A 21,683-nucleotide genomic window follows, 5' to 3' on the forward strand; every position below is an offset into this window, starting at 1 on the left:
CATTTAAAAAAAATAATACGTTGTATTAACAAGTTCTTAGTTCTCTCAACTTTAAAATAGGTTTTAACATTTAAAAAAAAATAATATGTTGTATGGTGTTTTTTTTCGCTGTTTTTTAGTGGGGAGTTTTATTTTTTTATTTTATTGAATAATTATTGGAAGTCTAAGTATCCATTTGTCTAGGTGTCATTCTAAAAGTGTTCTTCCTATATTGGCTCTATCTATATTGATAATTTTAGCATATTTTGTGAATAGGAAAATCTTTATATGCTTTTAGCAAGATGTTTGTGAGCTTTTTCTCTGGCCCTCTTCCTTTGAAGATCTGTGCAAGGAATTAGGGCATGTCAAATCACCTTGACCATAGTCATACATGGTTCACCTCTCTGCTCAATGTTTGTTTCATTTTAGCTAGAATATTTTCTAACCTTCTATGATTTCCATGCCTTCATCTCCATTAACTCAAATGATCTACCTTCTTTATTGTCCCTTTTCGTTGTTCTTCTTTCACATACATGCTACTTCATGTTCCTACCATATTTACTTCTCACCAAATTAGATCTCAATGTTTACAACCATCAGCCACCCTATGCTCTATATCCATATATATTTGCACTACCTCAGTGGCTCCCCTTCTAGATACTTTACTCATGTTCTTGTTTGTTCACTTACGCTTTGCTTTTCTTGCCTATTCAAACATTTTTTTTTTCAGATTTTTCTTCCATAGTCATTTCTTAGCAGTGCAATCCACCATAACATACATATCAACTTTTTTGCTATTGTGACAGGTATGTGTTTTATGTTTTTCCCATTTTTATAGTTTTAAGTTTTCCCCTCTATGTATATGTTAGGAATATGCATATGTGCAATTCTCTTTCTATTGAAGTTTTGAATTAGATTTAGGTCATGAGTAGTTAAGGTTGACCTACAACCATTATGTTTCTGTTTTAATTTCAAAAAATTAGTATTTTGTGAAATATTGCACGATCTTTATTCTTATTTTGCAATGAATAGAACAACTATTCACACATGTAAAACTAATAAGATATTATTATACTTCTATTAGTTATACCCACCAACATGTATAGCTTGGATATTTAGAAATTGTATGCATTTTGTACAAATTTTAATAGTTTTAGTCAATATTTTTCATACTATCTAATTATTTTATATTTCTATGTGCTTGGTGATTCTTAATTGAAATTTTCATTCTCAAGCTTTTCAAAATTTCCAAAGTTTATGCACACATCATTTTAGAGTCTTGGCCTTCCTAACACTGTAAGTAGATAGATTACTATGTATCACTATGTATGGAGGCCATCACTAGTAAATAACGTCTATGTTGTAGTGCGAATGCAATTATTATAAGAAGGCTTACTAGAATATTCCTCCTACTAAAAATTTCCTTCCCTAGATTGTTCTTCGAAGATATAAAATACTATATAAAGATGTAGAAGCATTGTAAAAGGTGTCTTGGAAATCATTTGTAATATGATATTTAATTTATTGGAGGTTGCCCCTCAAAAAGGGCGAATGAACATTGTTTCCATGTCAAAAAAGGTATAATATTTTGGTTCATATTGTCCATTGTGTTCGTTGTTCTATTTCTTTTTATGATAAATTTGAGTAATATGTGTAACTCCCTCTTAAAATATTTCTATTTGGCATATCACAAGCGAAATCGGAGAACTTTCCTAGCACATTTTATAGAATAATAATATTTTTTAGGCTAGGGACATGTTTCAACATTATAATAACATATACACCTATTGTTCAATGGGTAAACTTGTGGTTGCAAAAGCATACCCATAGAAAATACCAGAGGATTTAACTAGTTGGAAACTCTTATAACCCATGTTGCCACCACTTTGAGTAGTGCCACATCAAATAGCACTTGTATACAAAAGTCACTTCCATGTACCCTTGTGCATATAAAAATTCTTGTAGGTGTCATGAAAATGGCCTTATATAAGTTTCTCGCCTATGTATCTACTATAGTGGCATCGATAAAAAAACACTTCAAAATATTACACTCGCATTCCCAGTGACAAGCACCAAAATTACCACCTTTTACACCCATCCTTTTCTTTTTTTATCACTTTTGGCAATATCCTTACTCTCTTTTTTTCTTAACCTATGCATAATGGTATATTTTATTTAAGGTATGATTTCTCATCATTCATGTCATTTTAATGGATTATGCTAGTGTAATTCAAGGAAAAACTAATATTTTTACACTTATTAATGAAGAGGTGTGTGATAAATTGGTGAAAAGTACGTTATAGGTGCTATCATCACTACTACAACACTAGTCACATTTCTACAACACTTTTCTACACTATTGCAACATGAGATGCAACCGTGCAACACCAATTGAGTTGCTGCAACATTGGTCATGTTATTGTAACACCAAAAAAGTTGTTGCAACATCATTTTACATTACCACAACGCCTATGAGGCCGTTATTGCAACATTAATGATTAATTGTTGTTGTGACACCAATGGTTGAATATTGCTACAACCCTCGATACAATGTATTCACATCACTATTTTGTGTTGTAGTTACAATAGTTGGGATGACGATGGATGCAACAAAAATATCGGTTAAGTGTCATAGTGGATAGTGGAAAAGGAAAAAACATAGCATGTTATCTCATGTGAAAAAAACTATCCATATAAACATGAATATCAAATTGGAATAAATGCCAAATATCAGTGTCACATTTTGTCAAGCATTATCCATCTTTTAGGAACATATTGACAATCCCATATCCTCATTGTCATTCTCAACCCTTTCATGCTTAGAATAGGAAACATAATTTACATAAGTCCCAATACTCAACTCGAGTATAAAGAGAATCGTTATGAATTAATGATTAGGAGCTTGTAATTCAAAATTCATTTTCTTAATAGAAGGCGTTAATTTTTTTCATGTCACTAATTTTCTCGTTTAATGAAAAATTGAGTTTATCTTATGTTTGTGATTTCCATCTCAGTACTTCATCTATGAAGGTAGGACCCCTTCCTTAGGTGAGTACTAAATATTTTCTCAAAAATAAATCTGATACTTTCTCAAGATTCAAAGAGTTCAAAGCAAAAGCAGAAAAGAAAAGTGGAAATCCTTTAAAAGTTCTCAAGTCAGATAGAGGAGGAGAATACAGTTCCAATGACTTCAAATATTTTTGTCAACAACAAGGAATCATCATGTAGAACAAAACAAGATATACTCCACAACAGAATGGAGTAGCAGAAAGGAAAACCAGTCAATCATGAATATGGCCAGATGTATGCTTCGTGAGAAGAAGTTGTCCAATGACTATTGGGCTAAAGCAGTTTCTACTACAGTATATGTTCTCAACAAATCTCCAACAACCAGTGTCCAAGATGCAATACCTCAAGAAGCATGGGATGGTAAGAAGGTGAATGTATCTCACTTTAGAATTTTTGGATCTATAGCATTTTCACATGTTCCTGAGCAGCTAAGAAAGAATCTTGATGATAGGAGTGAAAGATGTATTTTTGTAGGCTATAGTGAACAATCTAAAGCCTATAGAATCTATAATCCAGTCACCAATAAGTTTTTTTTAAGCAAAGATGTTACTTTTTTTTTAAATAAATCTTGGTTTGATCAAATTGATGAAGCTTTAAATCAGCATGTTCATCACCACAACTACCAAGATTGTAGGTTCAAGAAGAGCCATACCACTCTGAAAATGGTACATCTTCCAATAGTGAATCCAACAATGATTCATCATCTTTAGAAGACAATCAGAAAACTAGAAGCATCAAAGAAATATATGAGTAGGAGCATGAGTTTGATCAACAAAATATGTTTTCCAATCTCAACCAACCCATTTTGAAGAGGCAGTAAAAGAGAAACATTGGGTTGATGCAATGAATCAATAAATTTCTGTTATAGAGAAGAATGAAACTTGGGAATTAGTTGATCTCCAAGAGACAACCATAATTGTTGTAAATCGGGTATACAAGACAAACTAAATGAAAAAATGAGAAATTGGGAAACATAAGGCAAGGTTGGTTGCCAAAGGATTATCGCAATGATTTGGTGTCAATAATGGTGAAACCTTTGCTCTAGTAGCAAGTTTAGACATTGTCATAACTATTTTGGCCACAACAACTCAACATAAATGGAAAGTTTTTCAACTTGATGTAAAATCTGCCTTCTTAAATGGTATATTGCAGGAAGAAGTTTATGTGGAGAAACCTCCTAGTTTTCAAGTTCTAGGATAGGACCATAAGATGTACAGGTTGAATAAATCCTTGTATGGATTGAAACAAGCTCCCCGAGCTTGGTACAGTCGCATCAACACTTATCTCATCAAAAGTGGTTTTTGCAGAAGCAACCATGAGCCAACTTTGTATACCAAAACTCATGAAGGTAAAATTCTCATTGTTTTCCTTTATGTTGATGATCTTCTTTATATAGGAAATATGATGTTAGAAGAATTCAAAGCAGCAATGCAAACAGAGTTTGATATGACTGATCTAGGGCTCATGAAATACTTCTTAGGCATTGAAATTTAGCAATCTGCTAATGGAATTTTTTTTGTCAACAAAAATATGCCACTGACATCCTCCAAAAGTTCAAAATGACCAATTGCAAACCAACTGATACTCCAATTTCTCCAAGCACCAAGATAAGAAAACAAGATGTAGCACCATTAGTTGATTCCACATTGTATAAAAGTCTAGTTGGTAGTCTGTTGTATCTCACTGCAACTAGACTTGATATCATGTTTGCAACTATTTTTGTCTCTAGGTTTATGCAATCACCCAATATTTCTCATTAGAAGTTCGAAAAAAGGAACTTAAGGTATGTTGCAAGAAAAATTAACTATGGATTGTTCTACACACATTCAAAATATTTCTCACATTCAGGTTATATAGACAACGATTATACAAGTAGTTTAGATGATTGCAAAACACCTCAAGGTATGTTTTTCACCTTAGAACCAATATGATCTCATGGGAATCCAAAATCAACCAACCATTTCAATATATTCTACAAAGGCAGAGTATGTAGATGCCACTTCAACAACTTGCAAGTAGTATCGCTTAGAAGGCTATCGAAGGATCTTTCAAATGTTCAAAGGAGTCAACTCCTATTTACTGTGTTAACAGCTCTGCAATTTCTTTATCAAAAAATCATGTCTTTCACAAAAACATCAAGCACTTTGAAACACATTTTCTTTTCATTAATGAGCTTGTTAATAATGAAGATATCTTACTTGATTTTTGTGGTTCAAGAGATCAACTTGCAAATATTTTCACAAATCCATTGGAAAAATGTATTTGAATTTCAAAGAGAGAAATTGGGAATTGTAAGTGTCAATACTTGTAACAACTGAGATGTTATGCTCTTGACCTGTGAGAAATCCAGAATTCCAGAAATACGAAGCAATATAGCCCAAAAAACAGAAATATCACATGAAATGAGACAAGTTGCAAATATATTTTATTATTCAAAAGCAGGATACAATGTTCACTTACCTCTTCGAGGGTGAAACCTCCAACAGAGTGGAGCTCAATTACAATAAGATTTGATGATTCTTCCTTTACTATTTAAGACTATTTATAACTTAATAGCATCCAAACCCTAACTTCTAGTGGTCCCTTGCACAACACGGGTTAACCACTTTATTTATTAACTATGGCCAGTTTATAACTAATTGTGGTCCATTTTCTATAATGCGGGTCAACCACTTACAATTATTATTAATGCAGATAACCTCTCACGGGCTTTATTGACTCTTTAACTAACTATGACTCTAACTAGGCCCCTTGGGATTATTACAAAAAAAGGGGTTAGGGATGGACCCTAACATGCCCTCCCCCATCAAAAGTGACCTTGTCCTCAAGGCTGAAGCTGCGGAAACTATTGAAGAGTAGTGGTTGGTTCCCATGTTGCATCTTCTAATGAGGTGTCTTTCCACTTGATGACGACTTCCTTGATCATGTGGTCGTGGATTTGTCTTTCGCAAGTATCGAGGACTTGATCTGGGTGGAGCCAAAGTGAGCCTTCCTCATCCAATTCTGGCATACTTGTATGAACCCTACAATTGTTCCCCACAACTTTCTTGAGGTAGGATACATGGAATATCGGGTGCATTTTTGAAGCAGTTGGCAAGGCCAGTTTGTATGCGACTGCTCCTATACGATTAAGTATCTGATAAGGCCCATAGAATTTTGGTGCTAGTTTCTGGCAACCTTTTTCTTTGAGAGAGGTTTTCTTATATGGTTGGATTTGCAGGAACACCAGGTCCCCTACTTTAAATGAGCACTTAGAATGATGTTGGTCAGTATATGTTCCTTCATTCTGTTCTATGCTTGATGTAGATTATCTTTGAGGTGAGTGATCATGGAAGTATGGTTCTCTAGGAACTTATCAACTTCCTGTACTTTGGAACATCCGAAGATATAAGAAACTGGGAAAGGTGTGATTTGGCCATACACTGCCTCATATGGCATCATCTTTGTGGCTTTATGATAGTTATTATTATACCACCATTCAGCTAAAGGAAGTCACTGCACCCATTGGTGTTGCTTGTCTAAAGTGAAGCACCTCGGATAGGTCTCCAAACATTTGTTGAATGCTTCTGTTTGACCATTTTTTGGGGGATGATAAGTTGTACTTAGATGGAGTTGCATGCCCTGTACCTTGAAAAGTTCCTTCCAAAATATGTTACTGAAAGTGGGGTCTCGATCAGACACAATGGAAGTCGGCATGCCATGCAGTTTGAATATTTGGTCCAAGAAAACTTAAGCCACCAATGTTGGGATAAATGGGTGTGGTAGAGCGCGAAAATGAGCATATTTTGAAATTTTGTCAACAACCACCATGATGATTGATTTGTTGCCTGACTTTAGGAGACTAGTAATGAGTTGGAGTGGACTAGAAATGGTTGTAAGGTTCCCAGTAGCTTGATCATTTCCCCTTTGTTGTGTTGGCATACATCGCATTCATAGAGTGCAACTCAGCCAAGCATAAATGTCCTACAATTATAGGGCGCAACTCAGCCAAGCTTAAATGTCCTACAATCATAGAGTGCAACTCAGCCAAGATGCTGGTTTTAAGGGTAGAGATCGTGGATAACACTACCCGATTGTTATAGTGAAGAAACTAATCCTTCCAAGAGTAGTCTTCATAGGAATTAGGATATGCTCATAAATGATTAATGAGTTGGACAAAGAGGTGTTGGAGAACCATTCATTGCGGGCCTCTTCAATCCAATCTGGTATGGGTAGAGAGAGTGATATAAGGGTGCCCTCATCCTCAAATTGGCGCGATAAAGCATCAACAACTACATTGTTACGCCGCTTCCTATAATTATCTCATAATCATATCCTAGCATTTTTTCAAGCCATCGATTTTGTTGTGGTGACGGTAGACGTTGCTCTAGAAAATATTTTAGGCTATGATGGTCCGTGCGGATTTGGTAAGTATGGTCGCCAAGTGTCTACTGCATGTAAGATGGCCATCATTTTTTTCTCATATGTAGATTAATTCAAGATTTTGTCATTGAGTTGTTGACTGGTGAAATAAAATGGTCTACCTTCCTGCATTAATACTATGCCAATACCTGTACATGAAGCATCACATTCAATCACAAAACAAATGGTGAAATTTGGTAAGGCCAATACTGGAGTGGAGCACATGGCATGTTTGAGAGCCACGAAGGCATGTTGAGCTACGTCAATCGAGAGAAATGTTTTTTTCTTAAGAAGATTAGTGTGGGGTCTGGCAATGCATCTGTAACTACAAACAAATTTGCAATAGTAGCCCATAAGACCCAAGAATCCCCTCAAACTCTTCAAAATTTTGGTTGGGGCCAATCTTGCATTGTTTGAATCTTTTTCAAATCAACCCTCACTCCATCATGACCTACAATGTGTCCCAACTACTCTACTTCTTCCATGCCAAAGGAGCACTTAAATAATTTGACAAATGACTTGTGATCCTGAAGCAATTGAAAGATCTAGTCAACATGCTAAAGAAGTTTCCCTCATGTTATGTTGTAGATGAGAATGTCATCAAAGAAGACCAGGATAAATTTTCTGAGATATTGTTTCAAAAGGTGGTTCATGAGGCTCTGAAAAGTGGATGGAGCATTACAGCGACCAAATCGCATGACCAGGAATTCATAATGGCCTTCATGACTTCAGAAGGATGTCTTGGGAATACGAAGAAATATAGCCCAAAACACAGAAATATCACATAAAATGAGACAAGATGGAAATATATTTTATTATTCAAAAGCAGGATACAATGCTCACTTGCCTCTTCGAGAGGGAAACCTCCATCAGAGAAGAGTTCAATTACAATAAGACACGATGATTCTTCCCTTACTATCTAAGATTGTTTATAGCTTAATGGCATCCAAAAGTCCAACTCCTAGTGGTCCATTTCATAACACGGGTTAACCATTTTATTTATTAACTATGACTTTTTTATAACTAATTGTGGTCCATTTTCTATAATGCGAGTCAACCACTTACAATAATTATTAATGTGGATAACTGCTTACGGGATTTATTGACTCTCTAACTAACTATGACTTTGACTAGGCCCCTTGGGCTTATTACATAAATAAAGGGGTTAGGGTTGGACCCTAACATGAGATTAGGAGGGGGTGTTGAGATAATTAATCTCACTATTCGGTGTTTTGATTCACATGAGTTTAGTTGAGTTTAGCAGGAACTTTCTCTAGTCATTTATTGTTGTTTATTTCCTTGTCTCCTATATAGTTTTATTTAATCGATTTTGAATGATGAAAAGATTTGTTGAATCCATTCGAATTTGAGTTCTTTCTCTCGGTATTTTCGGCTATGCATTCTTTGTCACAAGTGATCGCAATTCACAAGCTCCTACACTACTAATGGAAGTTGCCTGCTAATGGACTTGTGGGCAATGTCCAACCATTACAGTTTAGTAAGATTACCCAAAGGAGGAGGAATAGTGTTGGATAATTCATTCTAATTCATGTCCCTGCCAACAATAATGATGGTTCAGGACATCATAAAGTGTGTCTTCTTGTGAATAAAATGAAGTATGTTTGATTTACTTACAGAGTAAGTCGCAGGTTGCCCATTTCTTCGAGAATTCGCCCAATAAAGATACAGCCTATCAAAATCCTAAAACAAGCTAAAAATTGGTCATCAATCAAATTCCAACATTTCAATCATGATTCATGTGTCAATCAAAAGATTCAAAATTCTTACAATGTGTGGAGATGTTGCAAATTACCCAAACTAGTCGAAATCAATCCTATCAAGCCTGGATTGTGCGATAAAACCCTAAGACGAAAACTTCATGCAATCAGTCCACATATTATATCTTTATTCCCTATCCAAAACCACAATATGTTCTCATTTACTATAATTCTCATAGTTCCTGTCTGATAAGATTTTCCTCTTTAACCTTTAGATGGATATGAGTTCCTACAAATGACTTTTCTTACTTGATTCCTCCACAATCTCTAGATGGATATAAGATCTGCTTTAGAAGGACACATGGAGCTAGTTGGTACTATTGCGATGGATTTATTCAACTTATATATATTGTAAGGATGAAAGGTTTCCTATTTCAAGGGGCATCTGTCTTGTGAGATTCATTGAAGCTAAAAGCCTATAACATTTTTTTCCATGGAACGATTCCAATAAACATAATAAAATTTATCAAGAAAGTTCCATAAACAACATGTATATCTAATTATAAAATAAGATCTTATTAGTATGATATAGAAAGAAGGTGCACAAAAAACTTGCAGTGAAGTTATTAAGGAACCAATGCATGAAACATCGTCCTAGCCCGAGCCGTAAGGGCCTTGGCCTTTCCATGTTGGGGCGTATTTTACCATTATTGTTGCACTAGAATCATGTTGTTCACTGAGAACATGAAGATACATCATCACCCATTATCAAAATTGACAATTGATGTAGAAACTCATCAAAAATTGACACTTGACAATTGATGGTGCTCCTCTTAAATTGGGCTTTATGCGGGTGTTAAGTTCTGTGGGATTGGTCCTTCGTTTTCTGTACTTTTTGGATCCCTAGATATATTTGTCAAGGATTCTCTGATATTCCCTATTAAATTCCAATCAACCTCCTAGGATGTATTAAACTCGCATTTACTTTCTCACCATTCGGTTGGCCTAGTTTCTTCTCACGAGTTCATGGACCTGTTGGCATCTGATATCTCTACCCATGAAGCATTCATCCAGGCTGTGATGGATGCTGAGACAAATTTCAGGCGGTGGGGCCCATCAATCTCTGATACCTCTCTCACATCTCAACAATCCATATACTCTCCAAATGGCTCACATGCGAAACAAATTATGCATGATTGTCCCCATGCAGAATATGGACGGAGAACAAGACATCAACAATGTTCTCTCAAGATCTCATCTCTGATCCCTGCATTGGTTTTCAACCATGGCGTTCTCATAGAATGGTTTTCAGTCTTCAAAAACGTGCAATAGTTGGTAAGTGGCATTTCTCCAAGTTGAGTGAAGTGGATATGCGGATTTGGGTTGAATCGAAGTGGAAAACATTGTTAGGATACATGCCAACAATGGTGTGATTGTTAAATGACTGGTATAGTTTTCATTTCATCAGCCAAGAGGATCTTCACAAAATTATATCCATTCCCTATATTAATGGATAGAGCTTTCTGGTGCTTCACTCATGGTACATTGGGTTCAATCCTCTGAAAGACACCCCACAGAACAAGCTAATTTGGGTTAAGTTGCCCTGATTTCCCATAGAATTCTGGTCGAAATAGGTTTTCAAGGATATAAAAATGCCATTGGCACATTTGTGTATGTTGATCCGTGATGTTTGGGTGCACAATAAAAATGAGTTGCATGGATCCTTATTGAGAAAAAATACAGAGGCAGTTTCTCGGATCACATTGAAATCAGTTGGGGTGACACACACCTAGCTCAACGACTCGACTTTTGGGGGGTTCCTTTCCGGTGTATTAACTGCCATCATTCTGAACATCTTCTGGCTCAATATGCTTGGCGGCAGGGTGACAGACATAGATCTCATCATCAGCAACAACATTATATGCCAAGTAAAAATATTTCACTTCCTATTGTTTCTCCACATAGCTGGTTTGAGGCTCCTCCTACTAGTCATAGTCCACATCGGTCTACAGGTATCTCGTATCCTCATAATTCTCATATGCTTGATATTACGGTCATATTTTCTCATAATAATATTTCTACTTCCCCTCGATCCTCATATGGGATTGGTGTTCCCCTGAACGTAGCCACCTCACCCCCTCCCTCAGACAGTTACCTACCTCCTCTTGTTGACTATCCGCCCACTTCATACCCTCTATTGTCCCGTGATGCTCCATCATCCTCTCACATTTCATATATGCCTGTGTCCTCTCCATTTCGTGACACATCACGTCCAGCTGAGTCCAAAACCCGCCCTACAACTCCACATTCCCCTCTAAAATCCCCTACCAATTCAACTGACAGTGATCTAAACATTTTACTACAAAAGAAGACTCTAGATCTTCACACACTCACTGTTAGGTTCCCATTTTGTCTATTTTTGACTGTATATTTTGCCATTGTATTACCCTCTTCAACCCTTAAGTGAAATCCTTTGCTAGTGTTTTGGCTTGATCACTCCAAAAGGTACAGAATAACTTTCCTCATTACTACATGTTTAATTATTTAACATGTAATCATGCTATCTTTATAATTATTCCCTGAAGTTGATTAAAGTGTTGACTAATTGCTGAAACTACCTAACTAGCAGGATCACATTTTTCCGTTGCTGAAACAGCGGAAACAGCGCAAACTGTGAAGCTGAAACAGCAAGAACAGCATGAACCTCGATGCTGAAACAACACGAACAGCACGCGCACTTTGAGGAACAGTTGGGATTTGCGTAACAAATCTGCATCGGCAAAAGAGTCTGACCGATTACTATATTGGTCGTAATGATCATGATCCTCATGGCTGTAACAATATTTTGTTATCAAGAACTGACTTTCTTATTTTTGGTACAAAAGGGTTGAAACCGAATGTATGAAAATCTGTTGTAATAGATGTCTCCTCTATAAAGAGGAGACATCTACATTAGAGAAGGGACAGAAAGGAGGGTAACAAACTGTAACACAGAACTTGTAGTGAAGGGATGAGACTGAATCTCTTTCTGTAATATGGTTTATTTGCAGATGAATACAATTCTGTTCTGAGTATTTTATTTTAATTCCTGTGTTACGGGGAATCTTGTGAGAAGGACAGGGCCCACCTCCATCACAAGATTCACCCATCTTCTTTCTGTTGTGTGGTGTGTATGTGTGATTTCTATTTATATTACAGTTACTGCTTCTAATGATATTTACTTTTGTTGAAACTCTGTTTTCCTTTTAGCTGATTGATGTTGCATATGAGTGCCTCACCGGTGATTAGGATTTACAGAGTGTATGTGTGAACTAGACAATAGAGGCAGGTGTTGAAAGTCCTTACTCTGAGGATAGGGTCCTGATCCTTTGTTGCAGGACAGCCATCACTTCCTTTTGCAGACTTGTTTCCTTTAAGTTATTTGTTCTTACTTCATTTTCTGCAATAGGCTGTAACTACTGTAACTGCTGTAACACAGAGTAGGGATTTCATAAGATAGTAGATTGTTTATACTACAGCTTTTAATACCATTAAGATTGAGTACATACAGTACGTAGTCACCTTTGGAATAATCAGACTTTCCCGGGTTGATAATTAATGTGGCACTCGACTGTTTTATTATTAAACAATTAAAGTGACCAACATTTTGGCACCGTTGCCGGGGAAGGCGACTGAAGATTTTAAGGGTATTAACATTTTTCTTTAGAAATGCAGGATGCATGAGAGGACGCAAGAAGGTTAACCATTCAGGCGGCAAAGGCAAAGGAGGAGGAAGAAAAACTTTTATTGACGATATTATTTCAAAAGCTGAGACATCCCAGAGGTTAAGCTCTCGGAGGCCACAGACCCAACACTCTTCCCAGACAGATTTTCAGACAGAGGAAGTAGTGGGGCCAGAGAGGGTTATAGAATCATCAGAATATACTGAGGAACCAGTGGAAGAAGATGAACGACCAGTAGAAGAACTAATAGAGGAAGCTAAGGTGGAGGAACCAGTGCAGGACATTGAAATCCCAACAGAAAATTCTGAAGACCAGGCAAGCGCATCAGGAAAACAACCAATGGAGGATAACAATGAAGGACTTTTCGGTGGAGGTCGCAGAATAGAGGGAAGGGGAGAAAATTCTCTCTCCACCCTGGAATTCCCCATTGGAGATCTCCCCAGAGGAGCAACTCCTATGAAGAATATCCCACTTTCGGCATTACCCAATTTCCATGGGTTATCCACAGAAGATCCTGATGAATTTCTTTTTGAATTTGATATACTGTGTAGAAGCTATGACTATGTTAATTCTGCTCAGAAATTAAAATTGTTTCCAACCACATTAAAAGGGAACGCATTAAGATGGTTCATGAGCTTGGGAGCTCATGTGATTACAACATGGGACCAGATGAAGGAGAAATTTTTGGCTAAATACCAAGATTATTGTCGAACAAGAGAAAGGAAGGAGGAATTATTCAAGATGACTCAGAAGGAGGACGAAAGTCTGGAAGACTTCGTGGAAAGGCTACAATATAACTTACAGCGATCTGATCATCCTGATATGAGTAAGGATATTCTCAAGTCAATATTGCTAAGAGGGGTACGAGATGATTGTTTAGATATGTTGAATATGCTTGGAAAAGGAGACATATCTAAGGAATCCTATGATGAGATTATCAATCTCTGTAAAAGATGTTCGAGAGGAGCAGCAAGCAGACCAAAGAGCAAAGACAGTACATACTCAAGAGTCCAGAAATCAGCAAGTGGAGGAGCAACATGGGCCGAAATAGGTAACTTACTTGAAGAATTTAAAACTGAAATGTTAAGCTCTTTTGCTTCACAAATTGATACCTTGCAGGTTAAAAAGAAGCAGGCAGAAGCAGAAGCTACTTTGGCTATCTTCTGCTCTAAATGCAGGGAAAAACACCCACTAAGGGAATGCCCCCTGGACAAGGTACCAATCTGCACTATCTGTGAAAAGGACCATGAGACTCAACAATGCCCTTCTTTGCCGGGAATAAAGGCAGCACTACAGCCAACTGAAGAAGAAGCTGAAGCAGTGTATCTCCTCACACAGAGAAGACAATGGCAACCACGAGGACCAGGTATGAATTCTAACATGTCGTTTAATCGTTGGAATAATCATCCTCTGTTTCAAAGAAATTACCCACCCTTCAACCAAATGCAGTACCCACACCTTAATCAAATGAATTTTCCACCCATGCAGCAACCAAACCCTCCTTTTGTTGATCCTACGATGTGGAATCCCTGGGCTTTACAGCAAACCTATTTTAATCAATGGAACCCGAATTGGACAGCTCCACAGATCCCATTTCCAAACCAATTACCTCAGTATCAGCAATCTCTCTCCTTACCATCAAATGCCCCACCTAATAATCAGACAATAAGACCTCAGTTGCTTGTACAACCTAACCCCAACCCGAATAATAATAAAGCTCTGCAAGTAATTGATGTTCAAAACCAACTGGTTTCCCCTATGCAATGCAATGACATTCATTTATGCTCTGGAAGAATACTTGAACCCATTATTGATGACATCACTTCCGATTCTGATAAAGAAGAAATCGGAAAAGAAAAGTCATCTAATGCTGAAACAGTTGGATCATCCTCTAATAACAATGTTGAAACAATTGAAACATCCTCTAAAAAGACTGCTGAAGCAGCAGAGCCACCATTCCCTGAACATTTGGCTCTTACCAAAACACTTGAGCCACCTGCTTTTAATCTGTTAGGAGAGCTGCAGAATTTATATGTTAAAATTCCACTCTTACAAGCACTAAGAGATGTACCAATTTATGCTAGAACTGTTAGAGATATTTGTATTAAGAAACCTGGGAGAAAAGCTAAAGACCCCCTCACAGTTCATGTGATGGGTGATCTAGCTGCTCTAATGTCAGAAAAAAATCCCCCTGTGAAATATGGTGACCCTGGTCACCCTACAGTCACAGTTCAGGTTGGTAAAACCTTTGTTTCTAGAGTTCTGGTAGATCTGGGTGCTGCAATAAACATCATGACACTTGAAACAGCATAGTTACTGCAGTTAAAAATTTTTATTAGGGAAACCCCAACCATTCTAGAGCTGGCTGACCGCTCCACAATCAAACCTGAAGGAGTCATTGAAGACCTGATAATTTCAGTCGAATCTTGGAACTACCCAGCTGATTTTGTGGTGTTACAGACCAAAAATAAGTTGGGGGGTCATCCATTGATTTTAGGGAGACCTTGGCTGGCTACAGCAGATGCCTTCATTAGCTGTAGGTCAGGTTCAATGACAATTTCTAATGGATGTGAAACCAAACAGCTTACTCTGTACCCTCATGCCACACCTATGATTAACAATGATAATTCAGTGTGGTTAGATTATGAGGATGATGAGACTCAACCCATTTTGACTGTCAGACAAGCCCTAACTTTTAAAGATTCAAGCGAAGATGAACTAATTAGTAGCTTTATTTCTGAACCTTCTTCGGTTAACTCTGAAATACATGATCACTTGACTTCAATCTTTGAATCTGAATCATAGCAGAATCCTAAAACTGAAGACTTATCTCAGACATCAGCTGACACCCCCTCCAAAAGCATAGCAGTTGAAATCGAGCCTGGAAAAACATTAAATATAAATCCTAACTTAACAGATGCTGAAACACAACAGTTAATGAAGTTACTCCACGAGAATAAACAAGCATTCGCATGGGATTACACAGATATGAAGGGAATTTCTTCTGAATTATGTACTCACCGAATTTATATTAAAGAAGGATTCTGCCCAGTCTGCCAACCCCAACGACGAATGAATCCCAATTTAAGGGAAATTGTAAAAGAAGAACTTCAAAAACTGTTGAATGCAGGATTTATATATCCTATATCTGATAGTGAATGGGTTTCACCATTAGTAATAGTACCTAAGAAAAATGGGAAATGGAGAGTGTGTGTGGATTATAGAGCTCTGAATAAGGCTACTCAGAAAGATCATTTTCCCTTACCATTTATTGACCAGGTACTAGATAATTTGGCAGGTAAGAGATTCTTTTCCTTTTTGGATGGATTTAGTGGTTATAATCAGATCAAGATTGCACCCCAAGATCAAGACAAGACCACTTTTACTAGTCCATGGGGGAATTTTGCCTATAAAGTTCTTCCATTTGGACTATGTAATGCCCCAGCAACATTTCAAAGAGCGGTGATAGGAATTTTTTCTGATATGCTTAATGATTCCTTAGAAATATTTATGGATGACTTTACTCCTTATGGTGTGACTTTTGAAGATGCTTTACAAAATCTTGAAAAAGTACTTAAACAGTGTATAGAAGCACATCTTGCCTTAAGTACTGAAAAATGTCATATGATGATGAATCAAGGTATTGTTTTGGGACACTTCATTTCATTCCTAGGAATTCAAGTTGATCCAGCTAAGGTACAAGTAATTTAGACTCTGCCTATCCCGAAAAAACAAACTGATGTAAGAAGTTTTTTAGGACATGCTGGATATTATAGAAGATTTATCAAGGATTTTTCTAAAATAGCTTCTCCTTTGTTTGTGTTACTTATGAAAAATGCTAAATTTAAGTGGACTGATGGTTGTCAAAAAGCATTTAATGAACTTAAACATCAATTGTCTACAGCTCCCATTTTAAGAGGACCTGATTGGGCACTCCCCTTTCATATATCCTCTGATGCTTCAGACACTGCAATTGGAGTTGTCTTGGGTCAAGAAGAAAACAATCTTCCCTATGCTATCTATTTTATTAGTAAAAATATGACCCTGCTGAACTTAATTATACAGTCACCGAGAAAGAATTCTTAGCAGTTATTTATGCTATTAATAAGTTTTGACATTATATTACTGGTTACACTACTTTTGTGCATACTGATCACTCGACCATTAAATATTTAATGAACAAATCAGTTACAAATGCTCGAGTTACCAGATGGTTATTATTATTACAAGAATTTGATATCACAATTGTAGATCGACCAGGTAAAGAAAATGTAGTTGCTGATTTTCTTTCTCGGTTAAAAACTGATGAAAATATTCCAGTAGATGATTCTTTTCCTGATGAATATTTATTTGCAGTATCTGCTCACTCACCTTGGTATGCAGACATTGCCAATTACTTAGTTGCAGGGAAACTACCATCACACCTATCGCACAGAGAAAAAAGAAAGATCATTCAGCAAAGTGCTAGGTACAGCTGGATAAGTGGGTGTCTCTTTCACACAGGACTCGACCAGGAAATTCGAAGATGCATCAGAGAAGATGAAGTTTATGATATATTGAAGGCTTGCCACGATGGCCCTTGTGGAGGGCATTTTGCAGATAAAAGAACAGCACACAAAGTTCTCAGAATGGGTTACTATTGGCCCTCACTTTTCAAGGATGCAAAGAAATATGTTAGGGCCTATGATAGCTGTCAGAGAATGGGCCAGCCTAATCACAGGGATGAAATTCCACTTAACCCCCAGGTAATACTTGAACCTTTTGAAATATGGGCACTAGATTTTATAGGTCCCATCAATCCTCCATCCAATCAAAGAGCTTATAGACTGGTTTTCACAGATTATATGACTAAGTGGGTAGAAGCTAAGGCACTCATCAAAGCTAATGAAGAATCATTGTTAACTTTTCTATTTGAAGAAATCTTTGTTAGGTTTGGTTTGCCTAGAGAACTAGTCACAGATGGAGGACCTCCTTCTAATTCTCATGGCTTCAAAGATACACTTCAGAAATATCACATTAAGCATAAGATGACTACACCATATCACCCCCAAGAAAATGGGCAAGTGGAAAGTACAAATAAAGTCATAGAAGCCATTTTAACAAAGATAGTCAAGGAGAATAGAAGGCACTGGTTTCAAAGGTTGCCTGAAGCATTATGGGCTTACAGAACTACTTGGAGGAACACTACGGGTTTTTCACCTTATGAATTAGTCTATGGTAAAAATGTTGTTTTTCCTATGGAATTTGAAATCAAAACCTTAAGGACTGCTTTAGCTATTAACATTGATTTGACTGATGCACAGACAGCTAGGTTGCAGCAGCTTCAGGAATTGGATGAAAAGAGGTTGGATGCCATCCATCAAACAACCATGATACAACAGCAAAGAACCAGGTGGCATGACAAAACTATTAAGCACAAGCAGTTCCAAAAAGGTAATTGGGCCTTACTGTATGACTCCCGTTTTGAAAATTTTCAGGGGAAATTAAGAACAAGGTGGCTAGGACCTTATGAAGTAGATGTTGTTTTTCCAAATGGAACAGTCAGACTCCTAACGATTGATGATAGCAGAACACCATTATTAGTGAATGGGTATCGACTCCGTTTGTATCAACGGCCTATTTCTAAAGAGGATTTCAAAGCTACTTGCATGACAGACATACACTATACCTTTTTGGGGGAACCTGCTATCCCTCAATGCACTTAATTTCCTGTTTATGTATTTATTTCTAGATTAGATTTCTTAACTAATAATCCCTGTCAAGGGTTGCCATGTTACAATTAATTATTTTGCAGGTCTTAGCTTTTGATGGTGGCTGAAAAAGAAAGGAAGAATTAATCTGCAGATTGGAAAAGCATTGTCATTTCAGATCATAATCCATTTCCTGTTGCTGATACACCATTTCCCGTTGCTGATACACCATTTTCCGTTACTGATACACCATTTCCCGTTACTGATACACCATTTCCCGATACTGATACACCATTTTCCGTTGCTGATACACTATTTTTCGTTACTGATAATCCATTTCCCGATGCTGATACACCATTTCCCGTTGCCGATACACCATTTTTCATTGCTGAAACACTACTTTCCAGTGTCGAAACACCAAATCCCACTGCTTAAACACCAATCTTTTCTATTTTTCCTAAATATCCCCATTTCTACTCCCGAGAATGAACTATTATTTCAAAAAGAAATATATCATTCTTTATTCAGAGGAATCGGCCATTTATCCTGTTAATAATACCCCTTCACTACTGCCTCTCGTGAATAATAAAAACCTCGTGGACAAAAACCCTCACACCTTACAAACCCTTTTTTATAATGATCATTAACCTATTAAGGACGAGGTAACACTTTTCGGCGCAACAACCAAAGGTAATTGTAAAGGTATGCATGTTATGTGTGAATATTAAATTGTAGATAATGAGGAGATAGTTGACATGACCGCTAAAAGCGTCGTACTACCAACCATATGATTTAGCCGCAGTTGGGGGGGATTATCGAAATATCATAAAATATTACAGGACACGCCTATCACCGCCATCCCTATTCCTCCCGGTTGTGTCTAATCCACCTCGCTTATGCCTGACCACGTCATAATTTCATTTTGCAACGTTCTGCTCTGTTTCGACTTCGGCAACTCGGCTCTGCACTTTGTATTCTGCCTAAAACAGTAACCATGGGTGGAGATGCTGTTAGACATGAACTGGGCTCGACGGCATTACTGGAACTTTACCCAGATGCATACCAAATCTTCCTTCAGGCAGGATGGGTGGACTATTTTAGAAGACTTCTGGAATTTGATTTGCAGCAAGTTCTCGAATTTGCATGCAACTTGAGGGAGGGGTATTCTACTGTCCAAGGGGTCAGAATCCTAGTAACAGAAGAAGACATAGCACAAGTTTCGGGGCTTCCAACCAACGACATTCACTGGTTCAGTAGGAAGCATCTTATCCTCAATGCGCAACAAGATTTCCTGCTACCCGGGGAGCAGGTGGAAGCAAAAGGCAGGGGTGTTGCACTTCGGTCATTACCACCGCCTTGGCCAAAAGTTGTAGAATTCGTCAAGCACTACTTCACTTGCGAGGGCCGCTACCAGGTAGTCTACCAACATGACTTTGTCTTATTAAATCATTTGCGGCATGGTCGTCTAGTAAATATGCCTTATTATCTCCTTGGATGTCTGAAAAATATGGCACATTACACTGTGAACGCTAGGCATCAACTCCTCTGTCTCACACACCATCATTTGGTCCAACTCCTGATAAATAGAGGCTTCGCCCTGCATAACCCGCCTCCCCCCATTAACCCTCCCCAGCAAGCTAAGGAAAATCCTCAGCAAAATGAAGAAAATTCCCAGCAAGAAGCTGAAACTCAGCAACCAGCAGCAGGAACACCCCAATTAAGCACTGAAAATCCGCTGCACTCCTCACCCCATGATGAAGCCGAACCGTCCACTCCCATAGTTCACATCCCTACCGATGATTCAGACGAGGATACCCTCATCACTTTCCTAAAAAGGAAAAAGAAACAGAAAACTGCAACCCCGTCAAAAAGAAGAACCAAGGCATCAGTAAAGGCATCCACTATTTCTGATGATTCCCTGAGTAAAAGTCCTCGCAAGAGGAAAACTACTGTCTCTCCTGGTTCCCTACCTCGGCAACGAACAAGGTTGTTTGCAGCAACCGAGGCCATTCCTCCTATTATTTTAAAACCCCGTATTTCCCATAGCCCTGAACCTTCACCTCCTTCACCCTCAGATGCCGAAATTCAAAGTTTTAACGATTTTGTAACATCATTTTTCTCAACAGAAGAAGTTGCTCCACAAGAACCAGCTGCCGACAAATTCAAACCAGACATCCAAGATGATATAGGACATGTGGTTGTTACACAAGAACCAGCCACAGACCCAATAGGTGAAACACAAGAACCACCTATTGGGGAGCAAAAAGAAGATGACCTGCATGTGGCTGTTACACAAGAACCAGCCACAGACCCAATAGGTGAAACACAAGAACCACCTATTGGGGAGCAAAAAGAAGATGACCTGCATGTGGCTGTTACACAAGAACCAGCCACAGACCCAATAGGTGAAACACAAGAACCACCTATTGGGGAGCAAAAAGAAGACGACCTGCATGTGGTTGTTACACAAGAACCAACCACAGACCCAATAGGTGAAACACAAGAACCACCTATTGGGGAGCAAAAAGAAGACGACCTGCATGTGGCTGTTACACAAGAACCAGCCACAGACCCAATAGGTGAAACACAAGAACCACCTATTGGGGAGCAAAAAGAAGACGACCTGCATGTGGCTGTTACACAAGAACCACCCATAGACCCAATAGGTGAAACACAAGAACCACCTATTGGGGAGCAAAAAGAAGACGACCTGCATATGGCTGTTACACAAGAACCAGCCACAGACCCAATAGGTGAAACACAAGAACCACCTGTTGGGGACGCACATGATGAAGAAAATGCTGAATAACAATCTTCTTTTCCTTTGGAATCTGTAACTGTAGAAGCCCCAGTCACTCTAGCCTCCCTACAAGAAGAAAATGAGTTCTTAAAATTAGAAATTAAGGCCTATCAGAAAGAATTAGCAATGGCTAGGGAAGCCTATAAAGAAGAACTCAACCTGTACATGTTAGCTCAAGTAGCATCTCAAGCTGAAAAGAGTGTAGAGAAAGAGCAATACAGTGAATACATGTGCAGTGAATGTGGGGATATCTATACTCAGGCAGGATATAAAATAATTGCAGTCCCATTGATTGGAGCCAGCC

The 21,683-nt window shown here is 37.8% G+C and overlaps 1 pseudogene; it reads left to right on the top strand.

The window, feature by feature from the left end:
- Positions 1-3,272: 3,272 nt before the first annotated feature.
- Positions 3,273-21,683, top strand: part of LOC149185006 (leucine-rich repeat receptor protein kinase HPCA1-like) — a 62,339-nt pseudogene continuing 43,928 nt past the window's right edge.

Source organism: Pinus tabuliformis, chromosome 3_2 (genome assembly GCF_031772625.1).
Source record: "Pinus tabuliformis cultivar Carrire ecotype Pingquan chromosome 3_2, CPIR1, whole genome shotgun sequence".
NCBI classification, from domain to species: Eukaryota; Viridiplantae; Streptophyta; class Pinopsida; order Pinales; family Pinaceae; genus Pinus; species Pinus tabuliformis.